Here is a 25,130-nt window from a genome sequence, read left to right as displayed (position 1 = left end):
TTTCCGAACACTGCTCACACGCAAAAAAAAAATCATTCCAAGGTAAAACCAACCGCTCGATCGTCAATTAAAAGCACGCACATATAGGGGAAATGGCTTTAATGTTGGCATATGGATCTAAAATTTGGGCCCATCGCTAAAAATATGCTATTTATCAATTGATGAACGCGTCAATAGGAAGGTACTAATGGATATTTGTGGTCGCTATTGAAAATTTAGTCGATTGCTGAATTTATGTATGGGCCCAAATTAGGGGCATTAAGGCCGACATTACATCCATTTCCCCTATTTTTGCAAAGTTTTCTATCGAATAATGCAAGACAAACACTAATAACAATGCAAAATTCCATAATATATAGCAAGGAATTTTCGATCCGGAAAGCTCATTGGTGATTATTGCGCAGTCGGAGACCAATAAACTCATGCATGAGATTTGTGTTTTTCCCAACATTGCAGGAATGATAAAGGTAAACTAACAGGCTGAAATCATATAAATCTAGATAGAGCTGGAATTAGGGCGTTTCAGCTTTTCTAAACAATGACTTCTCTCGATGATTTCTCGAACAGTCGTGGCTCTCCCTGGCAAATCGACATCACCATCGAGTAAGGGAAGACTTCGATGTTGGTTTGTATAGGCGTGCCTTGAATTCCAAAAAATTAACGGGAGAAGTCATTGTTTATCAAAGCTGTTACGCCCTAATTCCAGCTCTATCTAGAAATAACAAATTATTCCAAATATAATTTACTTTTAATTGTTTTCGCCATATTTATTTACTTTTACTTAATAACTAAATCTTGACTAATTGTGTTCATCAGCTGATCATGAAAGCCTGATATCACGAAAAAAAAGTAGTACAGTGATGTCTCGATTTTGTTAGCCCCTCCGCGCATCAGACTTTTATAATTCAATGACGGAAATTCCAAATCTTTCTTATTGGTCTTCAAGAGGGATTTTTAAGGTATACTTTGGTCTAATAAGACCACTGAGAAGGCGCATGGGTTTCGTAGAAGATTAGAAATGATTTTCAAAAAGGGGCTGACAAAATCGGGTTGCTGTATTTGTTTACGAAAGATGCAAGGTCTGTTCAAAACTCTAAATAAATTCCGCATGCTGAGAAAAAAGATGGTGCTTTACACTTGCGCAGGTTTCAGCGAAAAACTTATCAAATCGATAGCATAATTTGAAATTGGTTGCATTAATGTTAATAACTCACTGGATTTGTTATCAAGATGATTTCAATTATCACAAAGTTAGTTATTTTTGTGATATCCAATGAGCAATTATAAGTTTTAGAAATATATCATAATTCATATTTAAAATCTCCCTCTCCCCATCCATAACATTGTTATTCATTAAACGCGAGAAGACCTCGAGTGTTCGGTTCGATTCTTTGAACTTGCATGAGCATGAGCATGATTGACCTCTCACGGTTGCTACTCTGTTATTGCCAGATCAGCTGTAATTACACAGAGAACCAATAGACGATGCTTGGGACTAGCAATGATCCTCAATGTGTAAAAAATGGTGATCTCAAACTAGGCAATACCAACACTTGCCGCACCCGAACGCTGTTCGATTCGATTCCTTGAACTTTAGATTTAAGACATTAATAATGTACAACGCAAATGATAACCTGGCTCGGTAAAGTTTATTCGATTGAGCCTGTACAAATAATGTAATTATATAAAAAAAATCAACGAGCATTTTTTGATATATCAAACCTTGAAAACCGGATATTAGAACTTGTTATCAATTTGGTATAAATCGTTGTCCGTGTTCAATTTAAAAAATCTCCCAAAAAGCCTTCAAATTTCTTCCTGAGCTTCCAACTTATTTGAACCGATAGCTCAGTAGGCCTACACAAAATTAATTATTGAATGTGGTAAACCGGCTCAACTGAACCCATCGAGCCAACCTCTCATTCATGTCATAAATGGTGAGTAATTTCAGTGATCTATGATCTGGCATGAATCAAAACATAGGATGAGGTACAAATGAATAAATAAGACGCAATTAAAGACTGCCTTCAACCGTAATAAAATTTCAATTTCTTTCAAACAATTACGATAAATCATTCCAAGGTATTAAGACAAACGGCACGTACTCTGTGAACAGCAGTCCATCCTTGGTGGCATACACCATATTAGCTACTGGCACGTAAACCGATTTCCTCTCCTCGGACAAACGACAGTTGGGAGTGATAATATATCATACCGAGAAATGCCTACAAAGCTTCTATTTGTACTCCTACTCTCCTACTTGTTGCTGTTGTTGTTGTTGTTGTTGACCAACCATCTATCGTGCGAGAGTGCTTTGGTTTGACAGCCAGTAAAGGGAGAACCCATGCAAGGCCATGACCGTGGAAATTAGCTGATATACTTATACGCAATACACATGCATAATCCTGCGGTCCACTTTCGCTAACCGACCAACTCGAGACCCATTTAAACGAGGGGTAATTTGTAGCGAGTGATAAATTGGCGCACGGATTTCTGCGTGGTCATCCTGCAGACTGATTTACCAGGAAAGGGATTGTTTTGCGCGCGTCAAAACAATCGCACAAACATAGTGTTGACGTGAGTAGTGGCTGCTACCTGATATGCAACTTGTTTTGAAACCGCACGGCGGGAAAGCAAAACTAGAAACCACTAAAATTCATCACAGGACAGGATTTGAGCCACAACATGACACACGCGGTTTGGTTTCCCATAGGGTTAAGATCTAATTTCCGTCCTACTAAGCACAATCCGCACTTTATCACTCTCTTTTTTCGAACGGGTTAGAACATGAAATGGATTGTTTCTATCAAAGATGATTTGTAAATTTGATTTTCTTTCCGTATGTAACGTTAGATTTGATAAAGAATCACAAACGGTTGAGATATTGCTGAAAATCTAACACTGCTTTTTGATTCCAATTTCGTCAGACGAGTTTCAATGCAACTTCGGCATACGGAAGAGTACCTATACTCTTAAAACCCTACACGCGAACACAGTTGAAGAAATTCCAGTTTTGTCCCTATCATAAAGAACTTATCTCTAAATTGGAACGTCCATCTTCATAGCCATTGCGGGCAGTGACATCTAGGATCCATTAGGTGAAAGTCGTTGCTGCTTTGTTCCGTACCTGGAACTGACTCTAAATGTTCGTGTCCCTGACCTTGTCAGATTCACATCATCCGCGTCGGTCACACAAGGCAGAGCGTACGGACCAGGTAAACAAACTAAAAATCTATAGTTAACAATATCCCCCCAAGGCAATAGCAGTAGTGCGTTCAGGCGAAGGAACATGTAGATGAAGCTAGATAGCGGTGGATTTTGAGGGAAGCACAATGCCACCACGACCGTCAATGGAGAACAGTAGCGCCCAACGGTGTCGTTCATTAGCTTAATCCATCGGTATCTAATGTTGCTTTTCTGAGCTAGTCCAGTAGTAGCACGCAATGGAATGTAGAGTAGAATCGATAAAAGGTTTCCTCGTGTTATGGTTGATGTGGTTTGGATTTTTAGAATTCATTGACCGAATAATACCACATAGGGGAAATGGATGTAATGTCGGCCTAAATGCCCCTAATTTGGGCCCATACAAAAATTCAGCGATCGACTAAATTTTCAATCACCCATATTCTCGTTTTCGTTCGAACCGTAGTTTCCATACAAAAAAAAAATGTATGGAAAATACGGTTCGAACTAAAACAAGAATATGGGTGAATAGCGACCAAAAAATACCGTCCCAGTGACGCGTTCATCTAGAATTTATCATAAAATTGATCAATAGCAGATTTTTAGCGATGGACCCGATCTTAGATCCATAGGCCAACATTAGAGCCATTTCCCCTATACCACGGTTTCGATGATTCAATTCACTTGATCTGCTAAATTATTTTAGGCGTTCACCGTTGTTGCCTGATACAAAAGGGAAAAAAACTTGTCCACTAATAACAGTTGTATTGGATAACATCGCAGATCGTGCAGACTGTGTAATAGACTGAAATTGGGTCCTGATGAGCCTCCCTAATTTCAGATTTTCCATAGTAATTTCCGTTCCGTATAAACTAGTACACTTGTACTAAATCAGTTTTCAGCCAAATGGGTTCAACTTTTGTGAGGCTAAATCAGAACCCGATTTGGAGGCGATTGAGCACTGTTCGGATACAAACTTTAGTATTGATATCTAAAGTTGATATGGATTAGCATGAAAAGAAGTTGAATATCTCTAAATAATACTAATGAATAGCATGCCGAATATTATTTTAAAAACAAATCTTGATGTTTGCATATCGAACGAAGACCGATACTTAAGTAGTTCTCATTGATTTGATACCGTAATTGCTCAATTCGGTATTGAAATAATATTGCGGGAACAAATTTCTGATAGTATTTGTTGGTATCAAGATAATATTTATTTATTATTTATTTTACATTGTTCCAAATTCAAAATAAATTACATTTCATTTTAACCTAGGTGCTCCAGTTACTACAGCAACTTACCAGCCTTAATTGTTATGATATATATATATAAGTGTTTTTACATTGTTCCTGTCTTGGCAATTCCGTATTTTAAACAGGTTATTTAAACCTGCATGTCAGTATAACAATTAAAATCTTAAAATTGAAAACTAAAACTAAATCTTATCTAAGTTAAAAGAAAATTAATCGTTGTAATTGAGGATTGCAACGATTTTTGCCTGAAATTATTAATTATTTTGTTGCACATTTGTTCTTAAGTCTCAACAGTCGAAATTCTATGTACTTCGGTAGTACTGTACCAGGGAGGCAACTTCAAAATCATCTTCAGAACTTTGTTCTGAATCCTTTGAAGTGCTTTTTTCCTGGTAGTGCAACAAGTAGACCATATTGGCACAGCGTAAAGCATGGCCGGTCTAAAAACTTGTTTAAATATTAGAAGTTTATTCGTCAGGCAAAGTTTGGATTTCCTGTTTATAAGAGGATACAAACATTTTATATATTTGCTACATTTGGCTTGAATGCCCTCAATGTGATTTTTAGAAGTCCACTATTTCACTTGACTTGACCACGAAATTGGAACTCCGTTCATAGTGACTATGTGACTACTACTAGGTTTCAAAAACGAAGCTCTAGGCTTATGTGGAAATATTATAAGTTGAGTTTTGGAAGCGTTGGGAGAAATCTTCCTATTTAGTAAATAAGAAGAGAAAATATCTAAACTTTTCTGCAGTCTGCTGCAAATAACACGAAGACTTTTTCCTTTAGTGGAAATGCCTATGTCATCAGCGAACAAAGATTTGTGGCAACCCTGAGGCAAATCAGGGAGGTCCGAAGTGAAAATGTTATACAATATAGGCCCAAGAATGCTACCCTGAGGAACTCCTGCTCTAACAGGTAGTCGATTAGATTTTGAATTTTGATAATTTACCAGCAGAGTTCTGTCAGTTAAATAACTTTGAACTAATTTCATAATGTGAAGTGGAAAATTAAACTTTTTCAATTAAGCAATCAAACCTTCATGCCAAACACTGTCGAATGCTTTTTCTATGTCTTGAAGAGCAACTCCAGTTAAGTGGCCTTCAGATTTGTTTGAACGAAATAAATTTGTAACTCTTAAGAGTTGATGAGTAGTTGAATGCCCATGGCGAATTCCAAACTGCTCATCTGCAAAAATTGAGTTCGTATTGATGTGAAGCATCATTCTATTCAAAATTATCTTTTAAAAAAGTTTACTTATTGAAGAAAGCAAACTTAGTGGACGGTAGCTAGAAGCTTCAGCTGGATTTTTATCCGGCTTCAAAATAGGAACAACTTTTGCATTTTTTCCATTTATCAGGAAAGTATGCCAAATGGAAACATCTGTTAAATAATTTTACCAAGAAAGACAAGGTACTCTCTGGGAGTTTTTAATGAGGATGTAGAAAATTCCATCATCACCTGGAGCTTTCATATTTTGAAGCTTTTTAGCTAAAGACCTCGTCCAAATCAGTCCCCCAGGAATCATCAAAAATATTTTCCAGAGAGAAAATATTGAGATAATCCCGAGCAACGTGATTCTCAATAGGATTAGTAAGACCCAAAGTGAAATTATGGGAACCCTCGAATTGCTTAGCAAGTTTCTGAGCTTTTTCCAAATTTGTGATCAAAATTGTACCACCTTCTTTAAGCACTGGAATAGGTTTGTGAGGTTTTTCCAAAAGGGTTTGGAACTCGGGTTAATTTAGAAACATTATTTTCAGAAGTTTTGTTTTTTAATTTGTTTTTGCAAATCCCGCCAGATAACTTTCATGACAGGATCGCGTTTTCTTTTATATTGTCTCCTACGGACATTTTTAAGACGGATCAAGAGCTGAAGATCGTCGTCTATTATAATTGAATCGAATTTAACCTCGCATTTTGGTACTGAGGCAGCTCTTGCTGCAACTATAGAAGTAGTCAGAGATTCAAGAGCATAATTAATTTCATCTTTGGTTTGCAAAGGAATGTTTGGATCGAAGTTATATTCCATAAATGTTCGATATTGCTCCCAAGCAGCTCTATGGTAATTGAAAGTAGAGCTGTTGGGATTACAAATTATTTCTTGGGATATTTCAAAAAGTACTGGAAGGTGATCAGAACCGAAGTCAGCATGGGTAACCAGTTGGCTACAAAGTTGACATGAATCAGTTAAGACTAAATCAATAGTGGAGGGATTTCTTGCAGAAGAAAAGCATGTTGGGCTGTTTGGATATTGAATAGTGTAATAACCTTCTGAACAATCATCAAACAGAATATTACCATTGGAATTGCTTTGAGCATTATTCCATGAGCGGTGTTTTGCATTCAAATCACCAATAATGAAGAATTTAGACCTATGACCGGTAAGTTTCTGAAGGTAACCCTTGAGAAAGTTCTTTTGCTGGCCTACGCATTGGAATGGCAAATAGGCAGCTATAAACGTAAGTTGTCCAAATTTTGTTGCAACAGAAACTCCCAAAGTTTCAAAAACTTTGGTTTCAAATGAAGAAAGAATTTTATGTTTGATTCGTCTATGAACAATGATGGCAACGCAGCCACAGGGTCCATCAATACGATCATTTCTATAAATGAAATCATTTGCGTCCTTCTTAACCTTATGGTCAGGTTTAAGGAACGTTTCAGTTATAACGGCAATATGCACGTTATGAACTCTCAAAAAGTTAAATAGCTCGTCTTCATTATCTTTAAGAGATCGAGCATTCCAATTTAAAATATTTAATGAGTTAAAATCCATTACTGAATTTCAAAGTCATGACAATATTATTTGCAAATTTTAGCCCCAGTTTGAATAGCATTAAACATGGAGTTAGATTTAGGCATATCAGAAATCATTTCAATTAATGATTTCTGTAAAAATTCCATTTTAGGGGCAGTAATGCTTCCTAAGTCAAAATTGTCACAATTTCCGTTAGAATTACGTTGGTTAGTATTTTGATTTCTACCCCTTGCAATAGCAGCATAGGTAGCTTCATTACCTCGCTGAACATTGTTAGCAGCGAAAGGAGTAGGTATAGATGAAAAATTTGAAGCAGAGGTGATAATTGTACCTACGGGTACGAATGTAGAATTTGTTCCTCGCTGACCGTTGTTAACAGCAGAGTAATTGGTACCTGTTCGGAAACGTGAAGCGTTTCCTACCTGTCACTTAGAACGAGATTGTAGGATCGCTTTGCGAGTCTTACATTCCCAAAAATTGGATTTGTGGTTTTTGCACCACAATTCGAACATTTAAATTTCTTAGGATCTTCCTTCACAGAACAGTCGTCCTTTGCGTGAGAGGAATCACCACAATTCATGCATTTAGCTGGCACTTACGGCACTGGGTGAGGTTTTGGAAATTTCCTCCAGTCTTCCTGAAGTGTTCCCACTTCACTCGGACATGGAGCATAAGGCTAGCTTTTTCTAAGGCCTTAAGGTTGTTTAGTTCACTAGACTTGAAGTGAACTAAATAAAAATCATTAGAAATCCCGTTGCGTGAATCGCCAGGACGGGATTTCATTTTCATTTTGATTACTTGGAGTGGCACAACTCCAAGTAATTTTGCCAGTTCATCTTTGATCTGATCCAGGGATTCACCACTGGGCAGTCCTTTCATGACAACCTTGAACACACGTTCAGTTTTGGTGTCGTAAGTAAAAAAATTTGTGCTTCTTTTTAGTAAGATACTTGAGAAGACATTTAAATCCGTCTAAGGTTTCAGCCAATACACGGCATTCACCCCGACGTCCAGATTGTAGTGAAAACATAACTTTCACGAAGTTCAAAAATTCCATGCGAAGAGCATAGAAATCGGAAGTGGTTATCACAATAGGGGGAATCTTTTCCTTCTTGGCATTAAGCCGGGAAAGTTTACTAGAATTGTTCTTGGATGATGGATCATTCTCATCATCCATGAGCAAATCAAATTGATTACTCAAATTAATTTCACCAGAAGGGGGATATCAAGAGTTTGCCCCTTTCTTTTGCGTTTAGGCGTCATGGCGGCAGTAAATTTTTATCCAAATCGACTTCCAAGCAGATTACTATAGGAATCTGAAGGATCGAAGAGGAATTTTCCAAATCGATATCCAAGAAGGATTACCTCGGGTAGGGTTCAAACAAGGATCGAAGAGGAATAAGAGTTGAACAAGGTAGAAATTTTACAGGTTGAGCACTCAAAAGTGCTGTTTAAATTTGTTGTAGCTTTACGTAGTAGTAACACTTCCTTCAGCAAAAAGCAAATAGATCCGCACGGCAAGAGAGCACGATGCAGGCTTTTATTTATTTATTTATTTATTAGTTTACATCAACAGGCTGAGTGTAGCAACAATGATGTTAAAGTGAATAACATTGAAATACATAGTCCAGCTTACTAAAATACACAATACAATAAAATACATGGTCATTCAACGGTTTAATGCGTCAGAGAAAATACGGGAAAAGGGGCCGCGTAGCATCTCTCGTGTCAGGTTGAAATCGAACATTGAAGAAACTCGATTGAAGGCCGTCTATAGCACCGTTCATGCCATAGTTAGTGCGATGCTGAGGTAATCTTAACATAGCGTTATTTTGCAGCGCTAGGGGTTGGACGTTCACGTTGATCTTCTCCAGGATGGTAGAACAACCAATTCTACCCTGTAAACTATCCGGGATGAGCAGGGCCCGCGAAGTGTCTCTCCGAGTACGTAGAAGCTCCAGCTCAATCAGTTTACATCGACTTTTATAACTGGGTAGACGAAAAGGGTTTTTGTCCAAGGCAGCTTCCTCATAGCAAATCGAAGAAATCGACGCTGAACGCACTCAACTCTTTTAGCACCATTATAACAGCTTGGGTTCCATACTGCGGAGCAATATTCCAGGGTGGATCGCACCAGGGAACAGTATAGCGATTTGAGACAATATATATCGGAAAAATTCTTTGCAATCCTGAAAATGAATTGTCGACAATGAACAAGATGTGTTGCTTATACGTTAACTGGGAATCCAGAATAACTTCCAGGTCTTTTACGTGGTTGACACGGCTGATAGTTGTTTCCTGAAGTACATAATTGAACATGATCGGTTCCTTCTTGCGAGAGAAGGTGATAACTGAACACTTGGCGGGGTTGACCTCCATTCGGTTCAAGTTGCACCAGTTAGCAAACGCTTCGAGCTGGCATTGGGGGAAGTGACAGTTATCGATAGAACGGATCCGGATATAGATTTTAAGATCATCTGCATACGATAGACGAGGGCCTTCGAGGACCAGATTCACGTCGTTAAAGTGCAACAGGAAAATCAACGGGCCAAGGTGACTTCCTTGAGGTATCCCTGACGTGGATGGGTAAGCAGCAGGCTGACATTCACCAACGATTACCATCAGCTGGCGATCACTGAGATAAGAGCGAAACCATCGCAGGAGGTTGCCATTTACCCCGAGTCTATCTAACTTAGCAATCGCAATTGCATCGCAACCATTCCTATCAACCAACGGCTTGAATTTCTGGCCATCCAAGCTAGGTTTGGCGATACCAACACGTGCATCGTCGTGGTATACAACCCCTCTGGTTGCAACGCACTTTTTGCCCAACAATATGAAAAGCTTCTACTCGATCTGCTGGAACACCATTTTGACAGGATCTTCCTGGTTGGTGACTACAATATCAACGCGAGTCAACCCACTGCGAACCTACTTTCTTTGAGACGGATTCACACCACCTTCAATCTTACGGTGCTACCCACGTCGGCCACCCGAATCACTGAACACAGCTCTACTACCATTGATCTAATGGTAACCGATCACCCACTGTTCATCAAAAAATCCAAAGCTGTAAACGCGAACTCCATTTCCGATCACGAAGCTGTGTATCTGATCGCTGACGTGCGCATACCTGAAGCTCCACCTCGTCGTATGAAAGTACGGAATCTCGGTAGGATAGATCCCCTACGGCTGCAAGCTGATTTCCAGGCAAAAGACCTACAGCACATCTACCAAGAAGAAGACATCGACATCAAAATACAACTTCTCACTAGCGAACTTTATTCGCTTTTGAACCAGCATGCTCCGGAGCGGATAATTAGTGTTCGTGACAAACGCACGCCATGGATAACGAACGAAATCCAAACTGCAATCACCTTACGGGACCTAGCCTATTCTCTCTATGTGCGAAATCCGAATCGTGTCAGAGGAGATGCTCAATGGCAAGACTACATCTCCAAAAAGAGTAGGGCCGGCACCCTAATTGGTGCTGCTAAGAAACGGTATGCTGATTCGCAGTTTGGCATGGATCTTCCTGCTAAGCAGCTGTGGTACATAACAATGCAAAGAAGAGAATGCTGCCATGGAGGAATTTGATGCTGACCGACTAAATCAGTTCTTCGCTGAAGGCCATCACATGTTACAGCATAGGGCTGTACCTTCGTAAGCGAACGCAGAATCCGATCGACTACCCGCAAATGTGGCCGACGGCCAATTCCAGTTCAAGCGCACTAACGTCAACGAAGTCACCAGGAAAATTTACGAGATTGGGACCAACGCGAAAGGGACGGATGAAATCCCCATCTCATTCATCAAGCTGCTCTGCCCATTTATCCTCCCCCTCCTGACTCACCTGTTCAATGCGATTATCGATGCTCAAACTTTCCCCTCCGTCTGGAAAAAGGCCATCGTTACCCCGATACCGAAATCATCGAACCCTACTTCACCGAAGGACTTCAGGCCCATTAGTGTCCTACCTGCGGTGCCTAAGGTACTGGAGAAGATTCTACTGTCGTAAATAACGGATCATCTCGATGTCCACACCCGCTCTTCTTGCCAAACACCTGTCAGGATACAGGAAAAACTACAGTACCACGACCTGCTCTAGTCAAGGTTGCTCACGATATCCTCAACAACTTTGACGATAACAGGTGCACAGTAATGGTTCTTGTCGACTTTTCGTTGGCATTCAACTGTGTCAGACATGCTCTACTTGAAACGAAGCTGAGGAGGGAATTCGGGTTTTCAAACTCCGCGTGTAATTTGATTTCATCTTTCCTAGCGCAGCGAAGCCAGGTTGTAGACCTGGGTGGTACTCCCTCGAATCCCCGGAATCTCACCAACGGTACGCCACAAGGATCCTGTCTGAGCGCCCTGCTGTTTAGCCTATACATCAACAGCCTGCCTGGTGTGCTAAAATGCGAGTATCACCTCTATGCGGACGACCTCCAAATCTACATATCAGGCCCCGCAAGCGAAATTAACAGGCTCGTCGAAGCAATCAACCAGGATCTCCTCGCTATCGAACGTTGGGCCACTGAGAATCGTCTGTTTCCCAACCCAAAGGAGACGCAAGCTATGGTCTTTTCTAGAGATGGGGCCATAATCCCTCAAAATGACATCCGCTTCTGTGATGAAACCATTACTTTGTTGAACAAAGTTACCAACCTTGGTCTCATTATGGACTCAACCTGAAATGGACCGACCAGATAAACGAAGTCACCAAAAAGATCTACAATACTCTTCGTACGTTCAGGCGCTTCCGGGGAGTGCTTTCCAGACAGATTCGTATGAAGCTCGTCCAAGCTGTGGTGATGCAGTCCTTCGCATACTGCGACGTCGTGTACTACCCAGGACTGTCCACCGCGCTCAAGGCTCAGCTGCATCGATGCTTCAAGTCGTCGGTGAGGTTCGTGTATGGTATCCGAGGGCGTGACACGACCAGAGAAGTGCGACACACCATACTCGGATGCGATCTTCAGGAAAACTACCACCGTCGTATCTGCTGCTTCATGTACGGGGCCTACCATGGAAGCCTCCCAGTCGGAACGAGCGAGCTAGATCCTTTGTCCTACCGCATCACACCACAAGTTCCCGAAAAAGTGTTCTAATATTCGGAGCGTCCACCTGGAACGCACTACCACTAGCTACAAGGCAGCAACGGACTCTCACGTCGCTTAAAGCGGCGCTCCACAGAGCTGATTAATTCTCTAGGCTAATACCAATAGTAGCTGTCGATTTAAGAAATGTCAAATGTTTAGACCTAGACTTTAATTTCATTCTTAACTCCCCACTAAACTGATTCAAAATGGTTGCTTCCTTGACCTGATTTATGGTTCTGTAACTGACAGGTTTTTGTTATGCTATCAATAAATTACAAATTACAAATTACATGGTTCAGTTTATCGAATGCAGCCGACAAGTCGGTGTAAATTACGTCTGTCTGAGCCCGTTCTGTCATGCTTTCCGTGACATACGATGTCAGACAAAGTAGATTAGTGGAAGTAGATAGTGTTGATCACTACTTAGATACTGCCTACAATAAGAGAGCAGGGGCTCCATGATGACTAACTCGAATAACTTCGAAACTGAGCTCAACGATGTGATTCCATGGTAATTATCCACGACCCGTTTGTTTCCCTTTTTGTGAACAGGAAACATATGTGCAAATTTCCAACAGGATGGAAATATACCACTCGAGATGGACATGCGGAATAGATGCTGCAACGGTGTCAGCAAGCTGGCGATATGCTTCTTCAGAAATACTGATGGGACACCATCGGGTCCTGGGTTGAAGGACGACTTAAGATGTTGTGCGGCAGTGGAAATCATCTCGACGTCGATTTATATCTCATCAGAGAATACGCTGGTAAACTTGTCTGAAAACAAGCGACAGATCTCCTGAGAGGTGGAAGCAACTTCTCCGTTGAACATCATTGACGATGGTAGGCCAGACTCTTTGCGCTGCTCGTTAACGTAATTCCAGAAGGACTTCGGGTGTGACTTGAGTTTACTCTGAATCCCACGTTGATATCGCGAATAGCATCGATGGCTAACTCGCTTGAACTCACGATTGAGCCTAACGTAATGATGTTTCAGCGACAGCGTACGATACTTGGTGAATTTCCTTAGTTCCGCTCGCTTGGTCGATTTCAACTTTCGCAATTGGTTCGTCTGCAAAGGAAGGTGTGACCCTTTTCGGTGAACTCTTTTTGGAACGTGTCTGTCAATGACATATGCCAAGACATGTGACAATGTTTTCGCAACGTTTTCAACGTTATCATGGTCCAGGACGCTTCCCCAGTCTATGCTAAACAGCACGTCAATCATACTGCTATGATCAGCTTTCCGAAGTTTATCAGCTTTATATTGCTTCTTTAATTTCTTAAACTACTGATTGTAATCTCAAACAATGCCAACATTTTCCTGCCGCATCCCATCTATCGATCCAGCTTGCATTCGAATTTTGCATTGATCTAGTAATTTAGATAACCAAACGATCAACGGTGGGAAAGGAAAACAGCTCCTATTCAGACGCAATAATTAGTGCGTTAAATGATTCTATGCTTCCTATTTGATCGTGCAACCATCGTCACTTCATAATAGATACATCGACTTTGGCCCGATGCAAAACCACACATCCGGACATAACACTTCAACTCGCATTATCGAAAATCCCATCAGCTACGAGTGAAGCGTTCTTCTGTCTAGAGTGTTTGCCAGCAGCTTTAATAATTGCAATCGATGTTCCGATCTGTGCGCAAATTAGAACATGTACAAACCAAACCGCACTGGCAGATACAGGTAGTAATTGAACACGCAACCGATACGGCCGATTGTTGCGTGGTGGTTAAATGCAATTGTGGGGGAGATTTGATAGTGAAGTTGCTTTAAAGCAAGCAATAGAAATGTTTGTGCGGAGGTGGGGGATGTCGGACTGCGATAAAGTGCCTCCCATTTAGCATCGAGGAAGCACAAGAACTGCCATGAACTGGATGACTCGCTGGTACTACCGATGAGCAGCACACGACTGATTGCAACATTGTGTCTACATTGTATGGCGTGTTGTGTTGTGCTATAAGTGCCGCTCCGAGCTGATGATAGTTTGGAGCGGCGACGACGTCTAGCAAATAGAACACAACTCGCGTGGCACGACATGTGAAAGCGGTTGAAGTTGAGTTGTATACACACAGATCGGAATATGAAGCAATTAATTTGAACATTGCTCCTCCCGCACAACTTAGTCTGGGCTGGTGATGAGAGTGACTAGGTGAGAACCCCACAAACGTTACCACTTAGCTTGAACTATAGACTCCAGCCCTTAGAGTCTGTATTTTCCTCCGCCGGTGGGAAAATGAATTTTCAAATAAAAAGCGTTGGTTCGGGATGGTGGTGTGTGCTTAAAGCTCATAGCAGAAGGGCGGGTGGACAAATGATTATTGGGCGACATCACCTATTCGATTGCATGACAGATTGCAGCTAATTGGCATATTTCACGGCAGGGCATAAATCAACCGTCACCGTCGTCGTCGTCAGCAACATTGTTGCAGCAATTTCCCACCGACTAATGGCGGACGGATGATTGTGATCGATGTTTTTATCGGCGGTGAAATATTGATGCCATTTGGTGGAAATTGACCAGTTCAGTCGTAAATATACTTCTTGAACCGGAACAATTGCAGTCAACATGTCGACTTCGTATGTAGAATTTAATTGACTGTAAGTTGTGTAATTTTAAATGCATTATCGATCGGTTACATCAGGTTATGCTGCAACAGTCGCAGATGAAGCACTTGTGTGAAATCAAACACAAACACTCACAAAGGTCAAATAATCTACCATAACTAGGGATGTCCGGTTACTTGTCGATAATCGAACTAATCCATTCAAGGATTAAATTTCTAATACACGTACTTGCTTTTGTCAACTAAGATTCAAACGTCAATTTGTCGAAACTAGATCACGCAAACTAACACCACAATGGTGTTAAATTTGAGTGAGCGAGCTAAGAGTTTCGACAAATTGGCAAGCTTCCGAAGGGACGACAATATCAACGAGTTCTTCAAGCGGTACAGTGACGAGACGGATTGTTCGTTGTCCGTTTAATGTATAAAACTATTTTCAACCTTTGGATTTGTAAATTTGTAAATGTGAAGATCAAAAATCAATTTTTCGACGACCGACTGTGCAGCAGTCGTCATCAGTGTCATTAGAAATGACTCATACAAACTTAACAGATATGAATAAATTGGTAAATATACTCGCTCTTATGAGTATTCCATAAACAACTGAAAACAAAATTCATAACGTCCATTGCAAATGTTGTTGATCTACGTTTTCGCTGATCCACCTCGGAAGGCAAGTGCCGTAACGGCTTTGAGATGCCCGTGGTAGTCTCGTTCGATTGATTCCGTCTCTATTTTCCACAACCGTGCATGGCCGTCGGATGAAGCTAGAACAAAGACCGCACACGCATTTAACAGACCGAATTCCAAATCGAACCGAAAATTCACGCTTACCAGTAAACAAATACTTGGAATCGTTACTGAACGCGGCATCCCACATCCAGAACTTTTCAATCTTCAGTTCCGCATGTAACTGGAACGAATCGGTCCGGTAGATCCTGGCCATTCCTTCCCCGGAGCAAGTCACCAACAGACTCGAATCCGGACTAAACTTGCACCTAAGTGCTTTTTGTGAGCCTTTATCTGCAGCTTCGGAACCACCTGCGTGAGCTGCGCCTCGCTCTTTACACTATTGGACAAAGTCCAAATGTAGCAATTTCCCTTATTGTTAACCGCTGCCATGTACTGCCCGTTCGGGCTAATGGCAATGTCCTGAATCGAAGATTCCTCCTCCGGAATCAAATGTTCGTGCACATCGGATTTCACGTTCCACAGGTAGACGCTTCCCCCTTGACTGCCGACGGCCAACTCAACCTGATTCGGATGCAAGCAGACCGCATTAACCGGCGAAGCGCAATCGAACATCCGCTCGCAAATTGGATTCTGAGAACTCATGTCCCAAATGCGCACCCGACAGTCTTCCCCACCGGTGAACATCCATTTGCCATCCTCCTGAAACCCAACGCGGGTCACATTCTTCATGGCATTTCCGTAGTCCACAACCGGACAGCTGTAGTTTATATCGTACAGCCGGATGTGCTGGTAGCCTCCAGCAGCCAGGATCGTACCGTTTGGGGTTATGTCCAGGGTGTTTACTTGCTAGAAACAGAAGAAGAAAAAACCGTCGATTGTTAATACAACTTTTGTGACGATTGTGGAATATTACCGAATCTCTGTGCAGGAGGGTACGCTGGCAGAGTCCCGAATCCGGTGGCCATAGCATGATGGTGTGGTCATATCCATCAGTGGCCCACAGAGACTCACTAAATGGATCGAATTACATGTTTATATTTTGCACTGAGTTCTATTTCTGAATTACTCGATTGTTAGCACTTGAAAGAACTTTAAGGGCATCTTAGTTTCCTTTTTGAAGGATTGGGGAGGTTTGTTTACAAGACAAACAACAAACAAACAAATAGTGGGAATCACGCCAACCTTACGGATGGTTTTCGGAACGAAATAGAATATTTTTGTGTTCGATTTGACAAATGGGTTGGAAGAGTACAACTTTCCATTTCTTCTCAACGCTTAGATAAAAACGATATTCAATATTAACGAGGTAACGGGTTGTCGACCAACTCAGTGTAAATTCGATTTTAACGCCTTTAACACTGGTTAAGTTTGATGGATATAAGCCACACATACACATACATATGGGTCAATCTGGGTTTTTTGTGAAGCATCGATGACCTTGACACAGAATGAGCTATCAAAAAATGAGCAGTCAGCAAGGTTGCCAAAAAATTTTCAAAAATAACTGGCAAAATGGCAAACAATGGAAGAAACCTGGAACTTCAGAAAATTTAGATTTTCTCCTAAAAATGCAAATTTGTGAACTTTAAAAATAATTTTTTTTTTGAAGTTTATTAGTTTGGTAAGATTTGATGTAAAAAAAAACTTTACGGAGCCGAACGCCTTAAAAACAATACCGACTTAAGAAGTTTGTGCGTTACAAATTATCTTAGAAGAAAAAGATCACCAGCGAATTTCGATTTTGAAATTCATGGATATTTCCCGGTTCAAATATTAAAAATTTCCCGGTTGTTAATATTTAACAAAAAACGAAATTGAACGCATTCTTAAAAACGTGGTCAATTGTAAATTTTCGGAGGTTATTTGTGGGAAAAATAAAAGCAAAATTATATAAAGTATCTGTTAATGCTGGAAGCATAAATTCCACTCTATGAGTACTTAATGTATTCCAAACAAATCATTGATCGTTCGAGATACTTTGAAAAATAATTTTTTATCACTTTTTATGCTCGATACATCTTATGATTTCACAACCCTAGAATTTAGTGAGTAACAGAGATTAACACTCCGAATACGATGCCTCTGAAAAGCGTGTAACGGCAAGTTTGCAATGGCACTACTGAGCCATTTCTTGATAAATTTCAAACCTTGTGGTATCTCTAGAATTCCTAGGGTCTGTAGGTTATTTTGAACGTAAAAATATTGGTAATAGGGTCGTCTACCTTTTAAAAGCGAAAAGAGTCGTTGCACGTTTTTTTTAAAGGTGTGTTTATGGGTTTTGCATGTGGCTTACGGGCTTTAATTTAGATTAATGGGCACAAATGTTTATAATTAGCCAGAATACAGTTTTTAACGCGGCGTTTTAAATGCATGGCGTCTTACGGAAGCGCTCAAGCCAACGCGGCAAGTTGACGCTGTTCACGCGTTTTTGTAGCGTTTCTTTTGCGTTCACTTTCGATTCGCTGTCTGCAGCGTTTTTGCCGCCGAAGAAGCGCGGTTTTTGTACCGAAAGTGATTGTCAGGTGATAAAAAATGGCAAAAACGGAAACCTTAATAGAACTGGCTCGAAACTATTTTTTTTCAAAGATGTCTGAACTTATAAATTTAATTTACTGCTCCCTGAAATTTGATCAAGATATCATTGGAATTTCTATAATATTCCCATCTACAAAACTCCCTGATTCCCCCTGAAATTCTCCAAATTCTAGTAGAGCTTCTATGTAGTTCCAAGAACTTCTACAAAATTCCTTGCTCTACTTGGAATTCGCTCAACTTGTACAAAGATCGGTAAACTGCTATAAACTCACTGTCCTTCAAAGAAGCTTCTGGAGGAGAAATCTAAGGTATTTGTGAGGATAGTTAACCACCCACGATTTGTACAATTGCATACAATTTTTCAAGCATATGCTATGCTAAATTTAAGAAATATGTTAGTAGAACTACATTTATTTATACGGAGAATTTAGAAACTGTTAGTTGAATTCCAAAGGATGGAGAAAATCTAAAGAGATTTTAGAAATAAATTCAGTTTTGAGAATAATTCAATTAAATTGTTTAGGAGTATGACAGATGAATGGAAAGGTGAGTTCCGGAGAAGCATTTAGCCGAACTATTTTTTTTTCCTGAGATAATTCATCTCAATAGAATTCAAAGTTCTTCGAAAAAATCTAAAAAGATACCAGCATACACAGAAATTATCGTAAACTCCCAAGACTTCAGTATGATCATTCTTCTGAAAATAATCAACAGCTCAATACGCCACAGGTATGAAGTTCTTCACATTTCTCTGAAGTTCTACAAAATTTATGATATTCTATGAACTTCCTTGAACTTTCACAAATTCCTCGGAAGATATGTTTTTCAATCTTCAACTTGAATTTCTTTGATGATCTACGAACTTTCCTGAAGTTCTGTGAGCTTCCCTTATGTTTTGCAAATTTATTTGATGATCTATCATGCTGCGAACTTCTTTGAAATTCTGCAAAGTTTTTGATGATCTAAGAATTTTCCTGAAGTTCTGCAAATTTATCTGAAGATATACAAACTTTCTTTGAAGTTTTGCAAATTTCTCTGAAGTTCTGCGAACTTCCCTGATGTTCTGTCTATGAAATTTCACGAAGATCTGCAATTTTTTTCTGACGATATGCATTCCAGGGGAAGTTAAGTTTTGCATTTTTTTTCTAAAGATTTACAAACTTTCTTTAAAATTCCATGAAGTTCCGTGATCACCAGTGGTGAGAAATCTGTAATATTAAACAAAACTGTAAACAAATATTACGAAATTAAGGAAATTTCCAAAATACTTCAACGCATTTTCCTCTACTTGTAAAGAAACTAGCAAAAGCACCTCTTCTTCATCCAACGACGAATTCATTGCTCACGATCGCTACGACGCTGCGAAAAAAAACTGCCGCTCCGGTGTGGGTACCTACGCGAATTTCGCTACCGCTGTTAGCACGATTTATTCGCTACCGCTGCCGCGGCGTAAAAAACGCGCCAGTTTGGGGGAACCTTCATGGATGAACCACTTTTACGGATCTTCCGGAGAACAGTCCCATGCTTATGTTACGACCCCAAATTCTTTCTTATAACACAGTTCCAAATTATTTCGGAAAAAATCGTGGAGCTCTAGGACTAGTTTTGTGAATTGACCATTTTTAAGGATGTTCCAAATCTTCCGGGGTCCGATGGCGGTCTAGGTACATGTTTTTGTTACAACCCCCAACGAATGTATATATGACAGTGTCAAGTATTTTCGAAAAACCACAGAGCTCTAGGATTAGTTTCATAGATGGATTACTTTTACGGATGTTCCGGATCTTCCAGAAGACGATCCCATGACCATTCAGGTCCATGTTTATGTCACGACCCAAATTCTTTCTTATCTTACACAGCAAAAAAATAATTTTGATATCACATCAAAGTGGATGCACTACAATCATGTCGAAAATTTCATGTAAATTTTATGACCACATAAATAAACAAATGCAGTAAAAGCAGCGTAATGTCAGTTCATGCATTGTATTAATGATAATTTTGTCCTTTTTAGCAAGTAATATTACACCATATTTTCGACATGATTGTAGTGTATCCACTTTGACGTGATATCAAAATTATTTTTTTGCTGTGTACCACAGTTCCTAATGTTTTCGAAAAAAAAACACGGAGCTCTAGGATCAGGTTTGTGAATTGACCACTTTTACGGATGTTCCGGATCTTTCGAGGACCGTTCCGTTGTCTTCTGGATCCATATACAGGAACCATGACTGTATTCTGGCTGATTATGAACATTTGTGTCCAATAATCTAAATTATAGATCTTAAGCCAATTGCAAAACCCATAAACACAACTTTACAAAAAAAAGTGTAAAGACTCTTTTCACTTTAAGAAAAGTAGGCAACCTTATTTTCAATCTTTTTACGAGCAAAATAATTTAAAGACCCTAGGAATTCTAGAGGTACCACACTTTTTGAAATTCATCTAGAAATGGCTAAGTAATGCTATTACAAACTTGCCGTTACACGCTTTTCGGAGGCTTCGTAGTCGACGTAAAGTTTTTACCCACCGTATTCGGAATGTTAAGGTCACTAGGCCAAATGCTATATGGATGAATAGGTTATAAGACAAAATTGTGAAAAATCAGAGATTTAATTAAAAAAAAATCAGAAAAAAAACTTGAAACAAATGAGAATTAGAGGAAATTGTTAGAGATATCGGATAAAGAAAATCTGTCTTCACTCCGTTCTCTGTACTGACATAAATATTAATCTTCCAGCTGATGCACAAAGTTAAACACGAAAAAATATGAGAAACCTACTGACGTTGGAACTCGCTCAACGTGAAACTAAACATGGTACATGAAATTTAAAACCCACATCCAATAGACCAATACTTGAAGAATATTACTGAAAGGTTATTTACTGAAAGGAATTAACTGAAAGGATACACAAAAAAGTGATTTAAGAAAATCCCCAAGATTCTGGGGCTTTGAAATTTTTGTAGAGTCTGAAACAAGATGAAAGATTTGAAGAAAAAATAATAAAAATGTGAGATTTTGAAAAAAATCAGGATCACAGATTTGAAAAAAAAAAATCATACTTATGAGTCGTGGAGTTATAATTGTCAAGGCTCTGAGACTTGGAAGCATTTTAAGGGTTATAACAAATTACAGAACAATCTATAGAATCTTGCGGAGAAACCCTTTAATTAATAGTAAAATTAAAAAAATATTCAAAGTGTAGATTTCAAACAAATATTGAGGAGGATTCCCATATAATTTCTGCAGGAGAAGTTCTGAGCAGAATTTCAGAATCATTCTGACATGAAGTCGTTAGAAATTGTTAAATGAATTTGGAGGGATTTCTGTGAAGAAGAATGTAAGATTTAAAATAAATTATTAGGCAATTTTAGAAGATTTAAAAAGGAGATGAAAAAAAAAAACTTCAAGGGAAATTCCTACGTGATTCGGAAGAGATTGGTATGGGGATCGTGAGGAAAATGACAAATGAATTTTAAGAAGAATTCCAAGATAATTATGATGAGAAATCTGACGATAATGTCAACCCTAGTGTGAAAGATTCATCATAGAGCTCCAACAAAATTGATTGCAAAAAATTGCTGATAACTAGAAAATCTTTAAAATACTTCAAGGGGCTTCTAAATAAATTTCTGCTGTTTTGAATACAGTTAAAAAACATGAAAAGTATTTCAAAGGAATTCAAAGCCTCCGAATAGGTTCGAGGGAATTCTAAGAAGGGTTCCTATCAAATTCTTGGAAGGGGTTTCAAGGAAATTTCAAAAATAATTCAAAGCTATTTATTCCGCGGACTGTTTTCTAATTAATTTTAAGACGAATTCCATGATAATTCAAAGCAGAATTCCAATTTAATTCAGGAATTCATATCATGAGAATTTTGAATAACGAGAAATTAAAACCCGGAAAAGAATGGTTCAATTTCGGTTTTCACAAATGTTTGTTTCCAAAGTCATTAAGGCCTAAGAACTTTACATCTTCAATAGAAAAGCAAACCGTTAAGACGAGGCTCGGTAGCTCAGTGGTTACCGTTTCTGCTTACTGAGCAGAAGGTCGAGAGTTCAATCCCAGGCCCGTCCCCTTCCTTGCAATTTTTCACTTTGCCTTATTCTATACCCACTAGATTTTAATGAAAACAAATTCTTCTTTAACACCGATCGCATCACTTACCACAGTGTGGGTCCTGATCTAAAAATAGAAATATGATGAGTGTGCGCGCGTGTGTGTGTGTGTGTGTGTTTGTGTATTATAATCGCTCTACCAAAAACGATCCCTGCGTGTGCGTGCAACCTTTCCCCACATCCAACATCCCAGTGATTTCTCGTGGAAGCGCAGAGGATTTCTCGGTTTCCTTCACAGCGAGTACCACGTCAACACATTCCTTCCCATTCCCTAGTTGACCTGCATTCGGACACGGCCGGCGCTGGTATTGCTAAATATTAGATCACCAGCTCTTACACATTGAGGATGAATGTTAGTCCCAAACATCATCTGTTGGTTCTCTATGTAATTGCAGCTGATCTGGTAATAACAGAGCAGCAACCGTGGGCGGTCAATCATGCTCATGCTCATCAAAAGCAAACCGTTAACTGCTTTAAAATGAACACCATAGTCAAATATACAATTCTTTGCTCCACCGACAACCATTTTAAAGCGTCTAGCATAAAAAGTTGAGGAAGTGAATCTATTACATCTCAAAATCAAACGCATTATTTCATTCTGCACGCGCTGTAATCTCGATATTTGTGTTGCAGTGGCCAAACATAAAATGGAAGGGCAAAAGTCTAGATGAAGAGAGGTGATTGATTTGTATAGCTGTATTTTATTGGCAATAGTTAAATCGTTTTTCAGTCGACATAGAATTCCATACTTCTTGGCAATTTTCTTGATGACATTGTCAATGTGAGAGTTGAACTTAAGGTTGTCATCAATAATCACGCCAAGATATTTAATCTCCCGAACGCGATCAATAGCCTCATCATCAATTACAACGAAGACGTTCTCATTTACTCGATTCCGCGAAATTACCATGAAATTAGTTCTACTTATATTAAATCTCTATTGCTTATACTTCTACCATCTACTTAGAGAATGCAAATCTTCATTCAAGTGTAAAACGGCACCATCAAAATCCTTAGCTGCAATGAATAAAACAGTATCATCTGCAAAAAGATTAATGTCGCAAAATCGTAAAACACGTCGGAAGTCATTAACATACATCATAAATAACAGGGACCCTAATACACTTCCCTGGGGCAGTCCAAGGTTATTCCCCACGGGACTGGAAATATAATCATTAAAAACAATCCTTTGAGTTCTGTCAGACATATAGCTTTCAAACCATTTATATGCAGCACTCGTAATTCCAAAGCGCTTGATTGATCTTAACAATAAGGGCCTAGAAATTGTTTCAAAAGCACGTTTTAGATCCAAAAGAACAGATACAATCGTATATTTACCCTCCAATTTATCTTTCAACTTCGCTAATACCAAATTCAACGCGGTTTCACAACAATGACCTTCCCGATATCCCGATTGTTCTGATATCAACAAACTATTACTATTTAAATACTCCAACAGCTTGGCTTCAACAACAAGTTCTAAAATTTTCTGTAATGTGTGCAACATGTTGATGGGACGAAAGTTTTCGGTTTTAATCGTTCCAGCAACTTTATAAATAGGAACCACTAAGGATTCCTTCCTAATTTGTGGCACATGTCCAGTTTGCAATGATTCATTAATAAGGTCCAGTAAGATGTGGCCAATGACATGAAAGCAATCTTGAATAACTCTAGCATTAACATTATCTACTCCAGTCGATTTTCCTAATGAAAAACAAATAACTCTAAGTTCAAATAATCTACAACTACTATCAACTGGCTGTTTTATTTCGTTAAGTTCATCGACCAATTCAATGGATTGATTAATCAATGAAACACTTTCGACAAAATAATCATTAAACTTAGATGCAATTACTTGTTCTGTACATATTCACAACGAGTTTTCTTTATCGATTGTGATTTGTTAATACTTATTACAAGCGATTGTGTACCTATTCCAATGATTGTCATTATTTGATCTACAAAACTGTTTGTACCATTTGTCGCTTTTCCGTTTAAGACGCAAAAGATCCAAATTGGACCAGCTGTTCGAGTTTTTAAAAGAAACAAACTTTTGCTCAACTAGTTGATTGGTACACGGTTTCGAGGCGTTATTAGAAACAGCTGTAGATTCATCTAAGTTACCGGCCGGAAATGAAAAATCTACGCTCCTCTCAACAAGTTTCGAAACAGCCTGTCTCGAATGTTTCCTCCTGCACTTCAATTTTACTAATTCATCGTTGTTATTTATATTATCTAATTCATTAATCACTAAGGTCTTATGATTGGTTATTTTCAAGTCAGTATCCGTAACTGAACAAATGGATTCAGATTTGGAATAAACGTGGTCAATTAATGTTTTACTGTGCCTCGAAATACACGGATATTCATCTACCGTTTGTTTTAAATTGAAAAACTCAGCTACACACTTCAAATGATTCGAATTATAGTTATCACGCCAAAAAAAAAATCATCAGTTAATATATATGATTTATTTGAATCAAGGAATGACTAGACAGTTCTCAAAAACTTCAATAAAACGCTGGTCACTAGAACTGGGAGAATGATGCAAAACACCATAAGTACCTATCTTCATGCCACGTACAACTGTCATGCCCAAGAACCAGTTACGATCGATAACTTCATTTATACGAAGGTCGAATTGAACTGATTCTTTGACATAAATAGTAATACCGCCAGGTTGTCTAGAATGTGATAAACAAGCAGCAACAATATATCCCGGAATACTATACTGATCAAAACCTTCAGTTTCTACAATATGAGTTTCAGATAATAAAACTAAAAGAGGACGTTTTTCCTCAACAATCTGACGTAGTTTGTTGACAACCCCGCAACATTCAAATGCAAAAAAAAATCGAATTGATTCACATTCCTGGAACTCGGCTGCTTTTTAT

General features: G+C 39.1%; 1 protein-coding gene and 1 pseudogene across 1 annotated transcript in view; both read right to left on the bottom strand.

The window, feature by feature from the left end:
* LOC135713046 (basic helix-loop-helix ARNT-like protein 1) overlaps window positions 1-25,130 on the bottom strand; it is a 288,167-nt gene that overhangs the window by 204,621 nt on the left and 58,416 nt on the right. The window lies entirely within an intron of this gene.
* LOC135713005 (protein LST8 homolog) lies at window positions 15,471-16,676 on the bottom strand (annotated as a pseudogene).

This window comes from Ochlerotatus camptorhynchus, unplaced genomic scaffold, assembly GCF_037179485.1.
Source record: "Ochlerotatus camptorhynchus isolate MF236.1 unplaced genomic scaffold, CSIRO-AGI_Acam_v1.1 ptg000530l, whole genome shotgun sequence".
Taxonomy (NCBI): Eukaryota; Metazoa; Arthropoda; class Insecta; order Diptera; family Culicidae; genus Ochlerotatus; species Ochlerotatus camptorhynchus.
Note: the sequence above shows the minus strand (reverse complement) of the source record. Positions and strands in the feature narration are given on the sequence as shown.